The sequence below is a fragment of the Pygoscelis adeliae genome, unplaced genomic scaffold, assembly GCF_000699105.1.
Source record: "Pygoscelis adeliae isolate BGI_AS28 unplaced genomic scaffold, ASM69910v1 Scaffold63, whole genome shotgun sequence".
Lineage (NCBI taxonomy): Eukaryota > Metazoa > Chordata > Aves > Sphenisciformes > Spheniscidae > Pygoscelis > Pygoscelis adeliae.
Window position 1 is genome coordinate 4,037,357 of NW_008824414.1, and position 15,586 is coordinate 4,052,942.

General features: G+C 38.3%; 1 protein-coding gene across 2 annotated transcripts in view; it reads right to left on the reverse strand.

Annotated features, from left to right (window-relative positions):
• The window catches only part of TOX3 (TOX high mobility group box family member 3), an 80,259-nt gene that overhangs the window by 64,106 nt on the left and 567 nt on the right, over nt 1–15,586 (reverse strand). The window lies entirely within an intron of this gene.

Genomic DNA, 15,586 nt, shown 5'->3' on the forward strand with positions numbered 1-15,586 from the left:
TTCTACATCAGCTATAGCCACCTGCTTCAAAATTTAACTCCAACAACAAATGAACCCACACTTCAAAAAAAGACAAAGCTAGAACCCTCTTTAAAAAATTGTATACTGTTTTTTAATCACACTTTAATTGCACAAAATTATGTACCTGTCCCAGGACATATTAAGAAATAGCAGCAAAGAAACTTGACAATAAGATTTTTGCACTCAAACTGCCTTATAACCAAGCAGCAAATCTTCACATTACGTTTCGGAGTTCAGTAATTCCCAGGAAATCATGCTGCAAATGCAAATAATGAGACCTCTAAAAATGAGGCTACTGGTGTCCAGAAAGAGCCACCAACGATTCTTAGAACCTCAGAACTAGCAGATATTTGCTACTTTTAAAATTTTTCTGGACTTCTGAAATTAATCTACAGATTTCTTGAGTCTGAGACTCAAAACCAGTTCAACAGAATGATCACTTCCAAAAACATCAACCTACCACGTTCAGTGCTGCAAATGAGAGGCTTTCAAAAAGATTTATGATTTACCAGGTCTTTGACTATTGTACCACACATTTGGGCCATCTCTTTTGTAAACAATAACTGGACTGATTCCACCCCAGTTGAAGAATTCTCAAGATACTGTTTGCTGACATGCAACTGCTGCTCAGTTTTACCATTATTTAATGCAACTTTTTAAAGAAAATGAATTGGGGGAAGTTTCAATTTTATATACTCCAACCAGAAGACAGTCTCGGGAAGTCACCAGATAATCTTTGTTTAAAATGAACAAACATGTCACCTACATTTTTCTATTATATAATAGGCCAGGAAAAGGAAATATATATTAAAAAAACCCTACCATAAGAGGAATTAGAAAGATATAATAATAATAATAATAATAATAATAATAATAATAATAATAGAGGACAGTAGACATTTCCCTGTACGAGTAGGTAAGAAATTATGTTGTTATTTTTGTACACTGGACTAAAAACAGATACAAATGAACATCACAGGATAAAGCATATTTCCTGGGAACGCTGCATTCTCAAAAACTTCTAATTTGCTTACAGAAAATTGATACAGGAGCTCTTTTAGAACTGAATTCCTTTTAAATTAATTTAATAAGTAAAGTTAAGCTAAGATAGAAGTATCCTTGCAACTCTAGCCAAAAATATGTATTTCATCACTATGTCTGCAAGCACAAATACTCTATAAAATCATATAAGGAGTTGTATAAAATGCATCAATTTGCTACAAAATAGGATTATAAACTGGACTTTTCAAGGAAAGATTAAAAGAATGGAATTGTGCTGTACCTATGTACCTTTGATATTAACTAGTAATCCATAATTTAACTCTAATCCTTAATTTACTCTACTGTAATTCCTCTTTTATCATATATATATAAAACAACTGGTACTGTCAACAGTTTTGCTTAAAATTAAAAATGAAGACACTATGTTCTACAGTGGCAGAAAATACCAACTGTATGAGGGAATCGGAGTTTTCCCTTTGCCACAGAAACCAGTCAGGTCAGGCTATGAGTAATTAAGTGTCCAAACTTGGGGCGGAGGAGTAGATCTGCAAAAAACCACATAGTTGTAGTAACTGCTCTTGCTAGGCTGGAATATTTACAACGGTGCTGGCAGATGGCACTTTTTACACAAACAAGACAACATACTCTGTCTTCATGGATTAAAGGCAAAATAAAGGTATCCACTATCATCATTTCCAATTTTTATGACCTCTAGAGAAGAGAAACAGACTTACATTGCTCATGAACACAAACGGACACTAAGACAGGCTGCAATTTTTGCAAGTGTTTCATATACCTCTCTGAAGGGCTGCTTAGTTCCACTGTGCAAATGCTTTTTGACAACAAAGTTCTAATTCAGATCCCTGAGACCAGATTATTTTTAGAAACTTGGAACTGAGGCAGTTAACCAGTTAGCAGAGCATGGAGGTAAGGAAGCAGATAATTATCTGATGTGCACTGTCAAAACACCCACATCAAGACAAACCATCTAATAATTTGATACCACACTTCTACAGACTGTCAAACTTCTACAAGATATGGGTTTTTCCATCATCTCTTTCGGATACTTAAAGGCTTTTCCTTCCCCACCACCACCAAGGAAAAGCACACTATTTCTGAAGGAAGAACTAAGTAATCTCTCCACGTTCACAGATACTAGGTAACTCCCCAGCATCTACAAAACTCATTTATAATAGTTTTTCACCATGAAATTAGACTTCAGTCACAAATTTTCTTTACTAGCTGTTGTGCATAACTCCAAAATTGCTGTTGAGTCTGTAAGTAACTATCACGTCTATGGTTGCCTTGTCCAAATCAAAGACTCACTTGGGATCACAGAGTGCATAACAAAACTTCAATATCATATGTTCAGGAATGTAAACATGAAGCCTAAAAGAACCACGTTAAACAAGATTAAAAGTACAATCAGCCCCATGGTCCCTGTTTCAGCCAACCACAGTATATGATATTTAGCATGAACTCAGAGCCTTAAAAGCGACTACTGCTCCTTTGTCCCCACTATTATAGGAAGACTGCCTGGGCACCTTACTCCTCTGGAAGCAAAAGGCTCTCTTCTCATTCCCAGTCTAAGCTCATAGCCAGTGTTTATACAGCCACGCTTGTAATAACACTGTCTTCTCTCTCACCCTGCTGTTTGCAGTATTACTGTTAAAGCATAGATACTTCAGGTCTGTTATGTCTTCTTTTCCTAAGAAAAATCAATTCTCCAACTGTAAGGTACTTATTTAAAAAAAAAAAAAAAAAATCTTTGCTGCCAGACCTGCAATTTTATGTGTCAGTTCTTTCACACTTCAGAGATGAAGATTATCTAGACCTTTCCAACTTGAAGCAGCTGAATGTAGCATTTTGCTTCATTTTCGTTTGGTATCTAAACTGGAGAAAACATAGTAATGATTCATTTATTTAGTAAAAGTGCAGACAAAACCAACTGGAGACCATTTTTATGATTTCCAGCGAGGCAGATATGATGTTTCTGGTAATGATGACAGGCCAGATAGAACTGGTGCTTTTCAGCAGCCAGAGTAACGCTTACCAACATTACAGCCTGTCCCCACGTAACATATTATCAGTACTGATTCCTTTGTTTTGTCAGCAGGTACAAAGAATTGGCTTTATCCTTTTAGGAAATGAACGGTTCAGTGCCCAAGAAACTACTACTTCAAAATACATCCTCCAAGCTGAATTTTTTCCAGCAAGTTTATGAAGCTCAATTCAAAAGCAGAAACATCTCTCTTCTTCAAAGAGGATATAGTCCTATGTGCAAGAGCAGGATTGCACCCATTTCTTTTGAATCCATAAAAGATTTTAGAAAGTAAGGATGAGGAAAAAAAAAAGTTGAGTATGTTTTAAATCAGTTCTTACATGAAGTTCAGTTTGTTTGTCTCATTGATTTTTTTTTTTTTTTTTTTTTTTTTTTTTTTTTTTTTTTTTTTTTTTTTTTTTTTTTTTTTTTTTTTTTTTTTTTTTTTTTTTTTTTTTTTTTTTTTTTTTTTTTTTTTTTTTTTTTTTTTTTAAGATAAACATAAACCATCTTTAAACATAAACCATCTTCACAAGGAAAACTTCAGTAGTTGGGATCAGTAAAGCAATTGGCCTTGCTCTAGCATACATACTGAGATTCATCATCTAAAATCTTGTATTTCTTATTTCTACATTCACAGATCCCTGGCAACTAGAGTTTTGAAAAAAGGCTGCAGATAGGAGCTCCTTTGCTTGGGTGCCATAAGCCAACCGAATGGAGAAGCAAAGATGAATCTGCCTCTTTCTTTTGATTAAATGAGAACCAAAGATCAGTTCTCCAAAATGTACAGGAAAACTTTAAATGTGAATAACATGTATTTTCACCCTCTTCTCCCCCCTCCCACTCCAAAAAAAAGAAAAAAACCCCAAAACCCCAAACAAAAAACCAAACACCACCCAGAACTACAGGGAGTTTAGGAACTCAGGCAGACTGAAAATACTCGATCCCCAAATTGTAAATGTTCAGCAAGGTTCCCTAGCCACCATTCCCTCTTTTTTCATTAAGGTGTTTCACAGCCACTTCTCTATTCATTTTCTAAATTAACAAATGGCCATTTCCTTTGGCAACAGAGAATCTAATGACTGCTTCCTACCAAAACAGAGTGGAAGATGAAGCAAAACAGTAAGACTCAACAAAATAACAAGAAATGGAAAAACTGTAGTTAAAAAGAAGTAGGAGATTGAAGATTTCTCACTGTCAAAATTCTGTGCCAGATTTGTGGTGCATTGCTTGTATTCACTGCAGCTGCAAACTATCAGTCTGAGTTCATGATTCTGGAGGACCAGAATTGATTTTCTTCCATGGAAATTGTTCCTTTTCTTTTACTTTCACACTTATTTTAAAAGAAAAAGGTTACATCTGGGGGGCAGAGAGCAAGGTGTATGCTTGGTATCAGTTCTCACCCATGCAGAGAATAAATGAAACTCGCAAGATCTACAAATACTTTATATAGTCTAAAATTATATGGATAGCTACTATATTCTTATGTTTTCTAGACTTTATCCTTTAATACGCATTTTAAATACTCACACATTGATGTAATGGTATTTTAATGGAGTTTATTATCATTTTTGAGTCACAGACACACTGAGAATGAAGCATAACAACATAACGTTCACCTGCAGTTAGTCATAATATGAATCAAGCTCTTTATCATCACTCTCTCACTTATGCCTCATGATGGAATAACCTTAAAAACTTTTATTTAGAAATAATTCTGCATAAACACACAAATAACATGGAATACAATGCAGCGAGCGCTATAGTGGAATTCAGTTAATTAGCAATCCAAAAGTTACAAGCAATGATAAGGAGCCCCATGATCTCCAAAGAAGATGCACATATCCTGATGTATGTCCTGTACAGCAGCAACTAGCCTCTCCCCACATTTTCCAAGCAGTAGAAGATTGTTACAACTGATGCAGACCAATACACATTGTCTGCATTTTAAAAACGTGTGACTGTACAAGACTCACGTTTTTGATTCAACATTTGTTAGTGACATGTATTAAAAGTAACAGCTGCCAATTTTTCTTTACAAAAACCAACACAAAGCTCAAAAACAGAACCTTTAATACACTATCAAGTGAAGAATCGGGATTCTTTTCCGATATGTAAACTCTCCGCCGGACCATTAACAAAAGGGCAAATTCTGAGACCTTCCTTGAAAAACGCTATTTACTAGAGACAAGAATACAGGAAGATAGGCAGCATACTTATATGATATGTTATCGCCGGCAACATATTTGTGCCGATAGAAGTCAAAGCCAATCTTCGCCATCCTTACTCAAACACTTTCTAACAGAGAAGACAGAAGAAGTCTGCTATCCTATCACAAGTTGTTTGCCGACTAAATTTAGAACAACAGTTTGCTACTTAAACTGGGCAAGCTATAGTTGCAGATTGAGGCAAAATAAACATAGAAGCTCACAATACAATTTTATAGCTGTTTTTTGAGAAGAATTACAGGTAGAAGAGCAAGACTGATTTCTAAGCTGTACACTGGACATACCACAAATCTGTGTATGCAAAATACTGAAGTGTTATTAGTTTGCCTACTTGAGCAGGTATTTAATGAACAGAACTACTATGTTTTCCTTTCACATGATATTTGATTAATCTCTCTGAGTTATATTTAGCCCTAGATTACACTGCCTGCCTTTCACCTTGTTCAGTCAGAGCTGCACATCAACTGAAATTCTGTCCCAGTTGCGGGTGGCTCGAAGAATTTCAGGTTTTTGCTGTGTGCTATCAGCCAGCAAGTCCAAGCCAAAGCAGGCAGCAGAGCCAAGGGGACATGGGAAAGCTGCCCACAGAATGTGCTGATGCAGAGCACGCTCCAAGGGTCCTTCCTCTCACAGAAAAGCACCCACAAAGATTCCACAAAGGCAAAATCTCAGAAGTAAGTCATCATCTCCATAAGGCATGATGACTGGGAGAGCATGGGGTACTTAAACACTTCACTGAAGCCACTGATGCACATGTCTGATTCAAACATTACTTTTTAAAAAGACCAAGGTAAGACAACCATCAGAACTGAGAATGCACGTATGCACGTGTTGTGGTTTAACCCCAGCCAGCAACCGGGTACCATGCAGCCGCTCACTCACTCCCCCCCGGTGGGATGGGGGAGAGAATCGTGAGAGTAAAAGTGAGAAAACTCGTGGGTTGAGATAAAGACAGTTTAATAATTGAAATAAAGTAAAATAATAATAATAATAATAATAGAATATACAAAGCAAGTGATGCACGATGGCATTGCTCACCACCTGCCGACCGATGCCCAGCCAGTCCCCAAGCAGCGGCCCCCCCGGCCAGCTTTCCCCAGTTTATGTACTGAGCATGACGTCCCATGGTATGGAATGTCCCTTTGGCCAGTTGGGGTCAGCTGTCCTGGCTGTGCCCCCTCCCAGCTTCTTGTGCACCTGCAGCCTTCTCAGTCGGTGGGAGAGCATGGGAAGCTGAAAAGTCCGTGACTAGTGTAAGCACTACTTAGCAACAACTAAACCATCGGTGTGTTATCAACGTTATTCTCATCCTGAATCCAGAACACAGCACTGTACCAGCTACTAGGAAGAAAATTAACTCTGTCCCAGCCGAAACCAGGCTTGTCAAATCCTTGAAACAATTACATATTTTCAACAAGCCATACAATACCCTATGCACCTTACAAACATCATCCAAGATCCCAGCGCAAAGCTATTATGTTAAAAAATGCTTAGACAAAGGTACAAGAATAAAACAAAGGCGACTTTCCTTACCAGCACTTCTGCTACGTCATAAGCAACAGGTAGATCTCTATCATGGAAGCAATGATGCAAGCCACCGTTTAGGAAGCCAGGCTGACTTGTATGACATAATGTCTGATTTACCACTCCACATGTGCTCCTTGGGTCTCAGCTGCACCACCATGGGAGCATAAAGATAACTTTAAGTAGGTTTTAAAAATGTCAGAAGGAAAGGACAGCAAAAGCATCTGTTAAATCCCTTTAATAATATCTTGCACTTGTAAATTATTTGGCAGGACAAAATAAATTGATACAAATGACTTCATTTTATTATTTGAAATACAGTTACTGGACACTCTCAGAAAACCACAAACAAAGTCACATAGCTATAAATATATTATTTACTTTAATGATTACTTTGTAGTGCAAATCTAAATTAAGCTCTCATGTTTGCACCTCACAATGTATTTACATTTCTAATATGTCCAGTGTACAGTCTTGAGATCAGTCTTGTTTTTACTTACAGTTCTGCTGTGAAAAAGAGCAGAAAATGCATTGTAAAATTCTGTTTATTTTGCTACATGTATAGAGTAGCTTTTTTTTTTTTTTTAATGTAAGGTTAATGTATTTCAAACCATATCAAGCAAAACAATAGCAGAAAAAAGAACCATGTTGGGTTGTGGTAGGAAACCACAACTATCAAGTTTTTCACTAGAACAAATCAATACCATGATATCCCCATATTTACATGGCCGCCTATCGTTATCATCATTTCATCCACATGCTTACCAAGAACCCACAAAAGTAACAGCATTAACCTACAAAAGCAAACAGAATAACTATTTTCCCATGCCTAATCAAATTCTTATTTAAGAAAGCAAATTGCTTAAAAAAATTGCTAATCCTCTATCAGTAAAACAGTTTACTGACAAAAGTACAGTTTAACAAAAGCACTTATTAACAACAAAGTAATACTGAAATACAGTGTCCTAAACCATCCAAAAGCCAACTGTATAAGCCATATGACTATAAAGAGAGTAACATAAAAAAAGCAGCAGATAAATATGATCTGCTCTGAAAATAAGCTACTCCACTATGCAGCAATTGGGTTTTGCATGGTTTTAACACCATTTTTCATATCAAAATTAGACAGTTAATCAATATTGAGAGACAGTTAATCAATACTGAGGTGTTTAAATATGTCCTGAACCTACAAACCTTTATATAATTCAGTGACTTTAAATATAGGACTTGTCCCATTGGGATAGAAAGGGTGATTCATACAGCTCAGGTCATTTCCATGTGTCGGTTCCTTGCAAAAACAAATAAACAACAACAACAAAAACCCACCACCAAAACAAACAAAAAAACAAAACCAAAACTTTATTAATTTGCTAGCTAAAACTATTTAGTTTTTAGATCCCTATCTAATTTGTCTCATATTAACTGTTTATAGAATTACAATGTAAGCTATATCCACTTTGAGTGCTAAACAGAGAAGAGTTTCTCTTGAAAAATTTTCTTAAGAAAACCAAACGGAGAGATGAGGACAACTTGCTCCAAGTGACCAAAAATATCTGCCTGGAGACTTCGTTTTCCACAAATCCCACCTATGTAATTTTACATATTTGCAACCTTTTGTTAGGTTGCCCAGTTGATCAGAACTCTTCAGAATATTAAATATAGAGAAAAGAAAATCCAAATGCAAATGCATCTGTTCAAGAAATATTCCGCTTTAACATAATGATTTTACATAATCATCAATTACGTACTTTGTAAAGCAAATGAGGCAAGTGAGGAGATACCCATGCTATTGCCTCTGCAGCTCTTACCTCAGCCAGTAGCAGATAAAGTCATGCCAACAACAACTAAAAAAATAATTAAAAAAACCAACCAGATCCCTTACTTCAGAGGTTGCCAGTGCAAATCCTGGCATTTCATCCCAACACACCCTTCATTTTTAACTTCACTATGTCACAACCCACTCTTTTCCATAAGATTTAGTCTTAGCTCTCACAAGTCTTTGGCCAGGAATGATAATATATGGTCATAGTGATCTGGACAGTATGAAGGTCTGTAACTTTAAAACAGCAAAAATAAAACGTTGAACTGATAACAATTTCTCCCACGAAATGCCAAGGGCAGGCCTGATTTAATGCCCATATAAGTAAGTGAAAAATGCCCACATTGAATCAGTCTCCAATGAGCATAAACAAAGCTGAGATACAAGTGCGGGGGGGGGGAGTAGATTTCTATCCTTTTTTTTTTTTTTTTAATTAAGCTTAAAGGAATATTAAGGGATACTTTCAACTTGCCGTTTTTGAGAATGGACTGCTTTTCTTTTCCCTCTTGATACTTATACAGGGTTTTTCAACAAAACGCGGGCTGCTGGGCAAACTGGCCATGCAGGAGTAAACAGAGAACACTGATGCCAATAGCTGGCACACAAACTATACAAACTGAAAACTAGATGAACCGTTTGTTTAAAACATTTTTCATTTTCAATAATAAACTAATATTGTCTAGTTTTAGTAGCACACCTTTTCCAACAGAATTGAGTCTGCAGCACTGGTCAATCATATATCCAGCACTCTGCTCATAAAACTCAGTTATTTTTAATGTGATGAACGTAGTATTTTCAGCCTGTCTGCCCATTACTATGAAGTGTCTGAAAAAGTTCATGAAAACATCTGTTTGGATATCCGAGGTACCTGTGGCAGAAGCAGTTGTCTAACGACAGTCTCCCCTTTTGGTTTTGCTAGTTCAGCAGCCCTGTAATGACTGTATTTTTCAATATATTGTTTCAGGTACAAACAGAGAGAATACATTCAAAACAGAATTTGGATTGGTTTGACAGGTGCTAACATGCAGTGGAAAAGATATGAAATAGAAATCTTCTTACAAAAATAAATAATGAATAACGCGGCAGCAAGCATGATCTCATCAAAGCCTTCATCTGAACGGAGCGTAGTGGCAAAGACCAGAAGGCTCTTGTGTGACATTGTTATCTAAAGCCCTGATTAGATTTTCACCTCAGAGTTCTCAATTTTGGTAGCAATCATCGCAAAGATACTATGGTGACTGGCACTCTATAAATACATCACACAGACAGGTAGCAGTACAGAAGACAGCTATCAGATAAGAGTTTGAAGCATTTGAAAATTCAACCCTGCCATTAGGTCTGTATAACAGTACTCAATTTTACGGCAGTGGAAATGTGATTACAGATAAAAAGGTAGGATTAGTGCTGTACAAATTCTTCTCCTCTTAAATTAGATTATCATCATTCAATAGCATTAGTTAGGGTTTTAGGGAGTGTCAAAATTCAACAAATATATAGGCATGTATTAACTGTAAATTTAATAAAAGCCTGCAGCACAACCCAAAGGTCATGGTTTGATTGGCCTCGCTTTGCCAGACACTGCATAAACTGCAACAAATGAGTCACACAACTTACAGCCAACGCAAGCTACTCTCAAGTATCTGCCAAAGAATATAAGCTGATATTTCCTGTGTTTCTATTTTAGATTTTGTTAGAAATTCATAATAATTCATTACAGGGTTAGGCTGGACTCGGTACCTCTGCATGAAGTACAACGTTTGATGCAGGCGATGCTACGGGAACGAGGCTCTTGTCCTCTCAGTGGATTCAGTCAATTTTTCCTCACTCTAGAGCCAGACCTGTGAGCGGGTGTCCACGTCCATGGCACACACACTTCAGAGTTGCGATTACCAATTACCATTATTTTAAAACACACCTACTAGTCATTTCCACACATACCATAAGTACTCCAGATTACCTCTAAGCATTGAACTCAAACCCTTCAAATATTACTGTAATTATTACAAGTATCTTACTGATACAATTGTAACCCATTGTAATGAAAACATCTAAAAAATATTTTTAAAAATCGACTTCTACTAAGTAGACTTTTTATACAACCAACTCCTTATGTCTTGATAACAAATGGTACATTCAGTATAGGAGCTGCATTGTTTGAGCAACAGAAAAATTGTACACTGCACAATCCAATTAGTATCACCATTATACACGCTCATTCTGAGCGACATAGGTTCTTGCACAGTTGCTGCCTTTGGCATATAGGGGTTTCCTTTCACAGCCAGCTCTTCAAGTACGTCACAAAACCTGTGGGATGATTGCTCCTGAAAAACAGCATAATGCAAGCCGTGGTGATGATACAAATTATAATTTGTATTCTTGCGGACATACTCATCTGATCATAGCACTTCCTCTTCCAAGTACTGGGAATCACATATCCAACATTTTTAGCGCTGGACCGGACAGCCAAATATTTTGGGAACTTTTTTGCTCCCCAGCAGTAGTTGCCCACATAGTCCTGAGGTTTTGAGCTATCAGAGGCAGGGGAGAGCTGTTCTGGGAAAGAAGCAGTTCGGCACACTTGCCACATGCGCCAGAAGATCAATGGGAAATACTGAAGCTGAAATGGCATTCACTGAGTTGATACTGCAACAGGAAGCTCCCAGTCCCTTACTTACAGTGTCTCCAGCAAGACCCGCATTTGTGTGTCTGCTTATGCATCTCTACCCTCTACTTTGTGGGAGCTCCTTGGTGCTTTCTGGCACTCTCCCATCACCTGGGGCCACCTTTGTCATGGTCAGACAGCATGCATCAGTTTCCAGTCACCAGAGACTACCCCATCTGCATCAGAGCAGAGCCCAGATGTAAACTAGTGTATATGGAGGGCAGATGATGAGTGAGCATAGAGCTTTCTATCTTAACGGCATACATGCACCCATTGTTTCTCACCATCTGCTATATGAAAGAAAAACCTATGCATATATAGCCACACTAAATTTGCAAGAAGAGTAATTTTCAATCGTTTGCATAACTGTAATCCATTTTTTCCTAACAACACACGCTAATAGGAATGACTTATAGCCCTGGTTTAGCATGCTACTAAACTACTGCTGTCTTCGCTTTACCTCTGGAAGAACAAGATAACCTTCCTGAGCTTCCTTTGTAAAATGCAAAATATTTCAGCCAAAAACATCAAGCTCTGACATTCACATATGTATGCTAGTGCCTAAACGAAGGTATGTATGTTTGAAATTTGTATCCTTCAAGGACAATCTGTGTAGAAGAGATAAACATTATAAAATGTAGACAGCTAAATAATGAAGTAAGGATTCTGGAATTTAATATAATGATAACTCAAGCACTGAGCTGTACGTGTTTAGGTTTTGGAGTTTTCTTTTCTCTTTTCCAAATTGCATTATAAGAATTATGGTTCCTGTAACAAAAAAAATGTGCTTGCTACGATGAATAGTAGTAGTTCCCTAAATATTTTTAGTACAAGACATGTAATTTACTCAATAAGTGAAAAAGTTTGTTTAGAAAAAACTACTCAACTATAACGAATGTCCAAAATCATTCTCCACCTGCAGAACCATAAAAGGACTTAAAACAGAAGCAGAATGTTTTACAACAGCTGGTCTCGCTCATCTTTCTGTAATTTTTATAACTATTTTTGGTGAATTTTTTTTAGTACACCACAGCAGGACTCTTCTAGAAACAGGCAGACAATGACTGCACTCATGCAATTCCATGAAGCAGAGGTGGATCGCTGTTATCCCGAACCACCACCAGCCAGACACATGCAGGGTCAAGTTATGTACTCTCACACCAGCACTGAAAACTTATCAAATATGGCCCTGATCCAGCAAAGCACTTAAGCACATGCTTTACTTTAAACATGTAAGTAATCCTATTAGAGTAAACGAGATTCAGGATAAACTACTGGACTGAATCTCAGAATACCTTGGTTGTGGCCCTGATTATGTCAGTGACCAACTGCGTAACCTTGGACAAATCACCGTATTTCTGTGTCTTTATTTCCTCTTTTGCCCTTTATGTGTGTTTACCATGTTGCACACCATCTCAACAACAATAATCCCATTCTGGAATCTTCTAGAAACTGTTGTACTACAAATAATGGCAGGGATACTGATGTACTTCAGACCCTTTTCAAATGCCCGTCATATACTCAAAACTAATGCTCACTCCAAAAAAACCCGAGATGACATCCCTTACCCTTAGGTCTACTTATCCAGTATTGACAACCAATTCTGAAAGCACGACATTGCTCTTAAAAAGCAACTGTGGAGAAGGAATCCAACTGAAGGGTACCTGCAGGTATGGGCCAGGCCAGCTCCCAAGCCCGTGTGGTTACAAGCCCAGGACTCAGGCTGCAATTCCCCTCCCGCTGCTAGTCCCTTGCTCACAGGGCAACGTGAGATCCCAAGCCCTGCCTGGGGATTCATGGGTCAGCCTGCCACGCTTCTGCCAGTGCTGTACCCACAAAAGGGAAGAAAACCTGTACAGTCCTGGGAAAACCTGTTCAAAGCATGCAGGTGGAAGACCGCATTGTCACGCAGGGTGCAATGCATTTACGCTGAAAGGCTTTAGTTCAGTATTTTTAGGCATTGCCATACAAGATACAGTTTTCCACAGGTAGGCCATATGCCACCAACTCTGTCTTAATGATCCCGAGTATATTTTCACATAAATAATTCTGCTTTTGCACATATATACAACCACGCAATGTGTTTACTCCTGCCATCACACGTCCTGCTTCCCGGCAGTTGTCACAGGCAATGTCACTGTCACAAGGAGAATATGGATTCAGCTCCTAACAATGAAGCAGGCACGGATGAGTGGGCAGGATACTCAAATGAGTTTCAGAAAGACTTGAAGTGAAATACTGTCCCCAGTGAAATCAATAACAGTTCTCCCATTTACTTCAGCAGAGTAAATATTTCAACTCTTTTTTTTCTATGCCTTCTGGTCATCTCAGTGCCTAGCAGAGCAATTATTTATTTTCCTTAGGAACACAAGGAAAAGGACAGAACGGATAGAAAGCGAGGGAGGGAGGAAAGGTTGCAAAATAAACGTACTCTTTTTCCAGAGTAATTAAAAAAAAAACCCAAACACCAAACTTACAATGATTCCTGTAGTTATAGATTACAAACAATGCAGAAAATGAGATTAGATTAACACAGTTAAGACCCTCCTTTCTAGAAACTCATTCAGAAATTCCTTTTCTGTCCTTGAAACACCTGTACACCACGTTGCTGCTTCCCAGCTGAGCCAAAGAAGAGCTCACAGCACGAGCAACACAGCTTCACGTATGTCAGTCTGCTCTGGATCAGGCCTTTTGCATACAAAGATATCTATTATAAGACACATGCATCACGAGCCGTACTCTGTTAATTAAAATATTTTCTGCTGCAGATTGGAAGCCTGGCCTACAAGATACTTGCCAAAATTATGTTCAGGAGCACAGCAACTGAAAAGCGTTTTTGAATAGGCCAAAAGTTAGTTACTTTTGACTTTTTCTGAATGCGTGCTCTGTTCTCATTGTATGATGAAGGGAAATACAGTCAAAAGGTTATATATAACTGTGCATTCGCAGCAACTTAATGGACGCAATGAACTACTGGTTTTCAGAAGCCATGCAAGATTTTGGACGTTAAAAAAGAAAATAAAAAAGAACCTGTACAGTAACCTGTAACAGAGCCTGAAAAAATGCATACCGTGCATAACACAATAAAGTTACTGAATAAGTGAAATTTACAGTGAGCATACTGTCTGTCAGTAAGTGTTGCAAGTTTCCAAAATTAGTTGGCATATCAGACAACAGTGAACATTTACTAGGCATTTTAGAGCTCTTGAAGCCCTTAGCAGCAGTCAAAGTTAAGGTTGACGTTTCATCTTTAATTCATGCTCCTGTGTCTTTCTATATTAACTACTAACAAAGCAGCACGCTAATAGCCTCAGCACAGAGAGCATGCGCAAGGCAGGGGCTGTGCACGCTCCACGGGAACGCTGGTCTGCATCTCCAGTGAAAGTAGATCTGTGCCTTTCGACAAGGGAGGCAGCCACCAAGCCAGTACTGCCAAACTTGAACATCGCAGCAGCTGAGATGGAGATTATCGTAAAAAAAGCAACAGAAAAGTACGCTCACGAGATCTATTTAGAAGCAATTTTTCCAGGAGAAAGTTTTCGTCAGCTACTGAACCTCCTCATTTGATCCCGCATTATTTCTCCCTCTTAAAGTGATCTTTGTAGTTCATCGAACTTTATCTACCCGTTTGGAAAGGATTCTAAAAAAAACAGGTTTTAACATAAGTTTAGACTGTGTGCAGCACCCTTCTTTTCCCCAGCATCTCATACAGTGCCTCACAAAAGGCCCCAGAGGTTGGACAAACATAGCACCAGGAAAAACACAGTGTGAAAGGGATCTTTATGTGCATGTGTGAGGGCCCAGTGCTAATAGCTCAATGTGCTATTGACACATCACAGTGCAAACAGCTAAGTCTTTTTCAAAATAGCATGAGTCACAGTGTCATTCTTAACTTTGCCTTTCCCAGATTTGGGCGATTTGTGAAACGAATCATCCCCGTATTATTAAAACATATTTTTGTAAATGAAGGTAGCCACTGGGAAATGACTATTGCTTCTGATCGCAACGTTTGCTCCATAAACTACACATGCCGCAGAGAAGGTGTGAACAGATAGAAGTGGTACTGCAACTTCTCTGACAATCCTCGTCAGATCAAAACGTTTGTTATCTTCCCGTGCTAGCAGCTGATGCACTTTGAGATAATCCTCCCGTTTGGTATAATCCTTCAGTTAGAGACTGGCCATAATAGAGCCGGAATCATCCGAAAGAGCAGAGCAGAGGGAGGCGTCCCTTCCCCTCCCTCGCAGGGACGCCCGAGCTCCATCAGGGCTCTGCCCGACCCGCCGGGG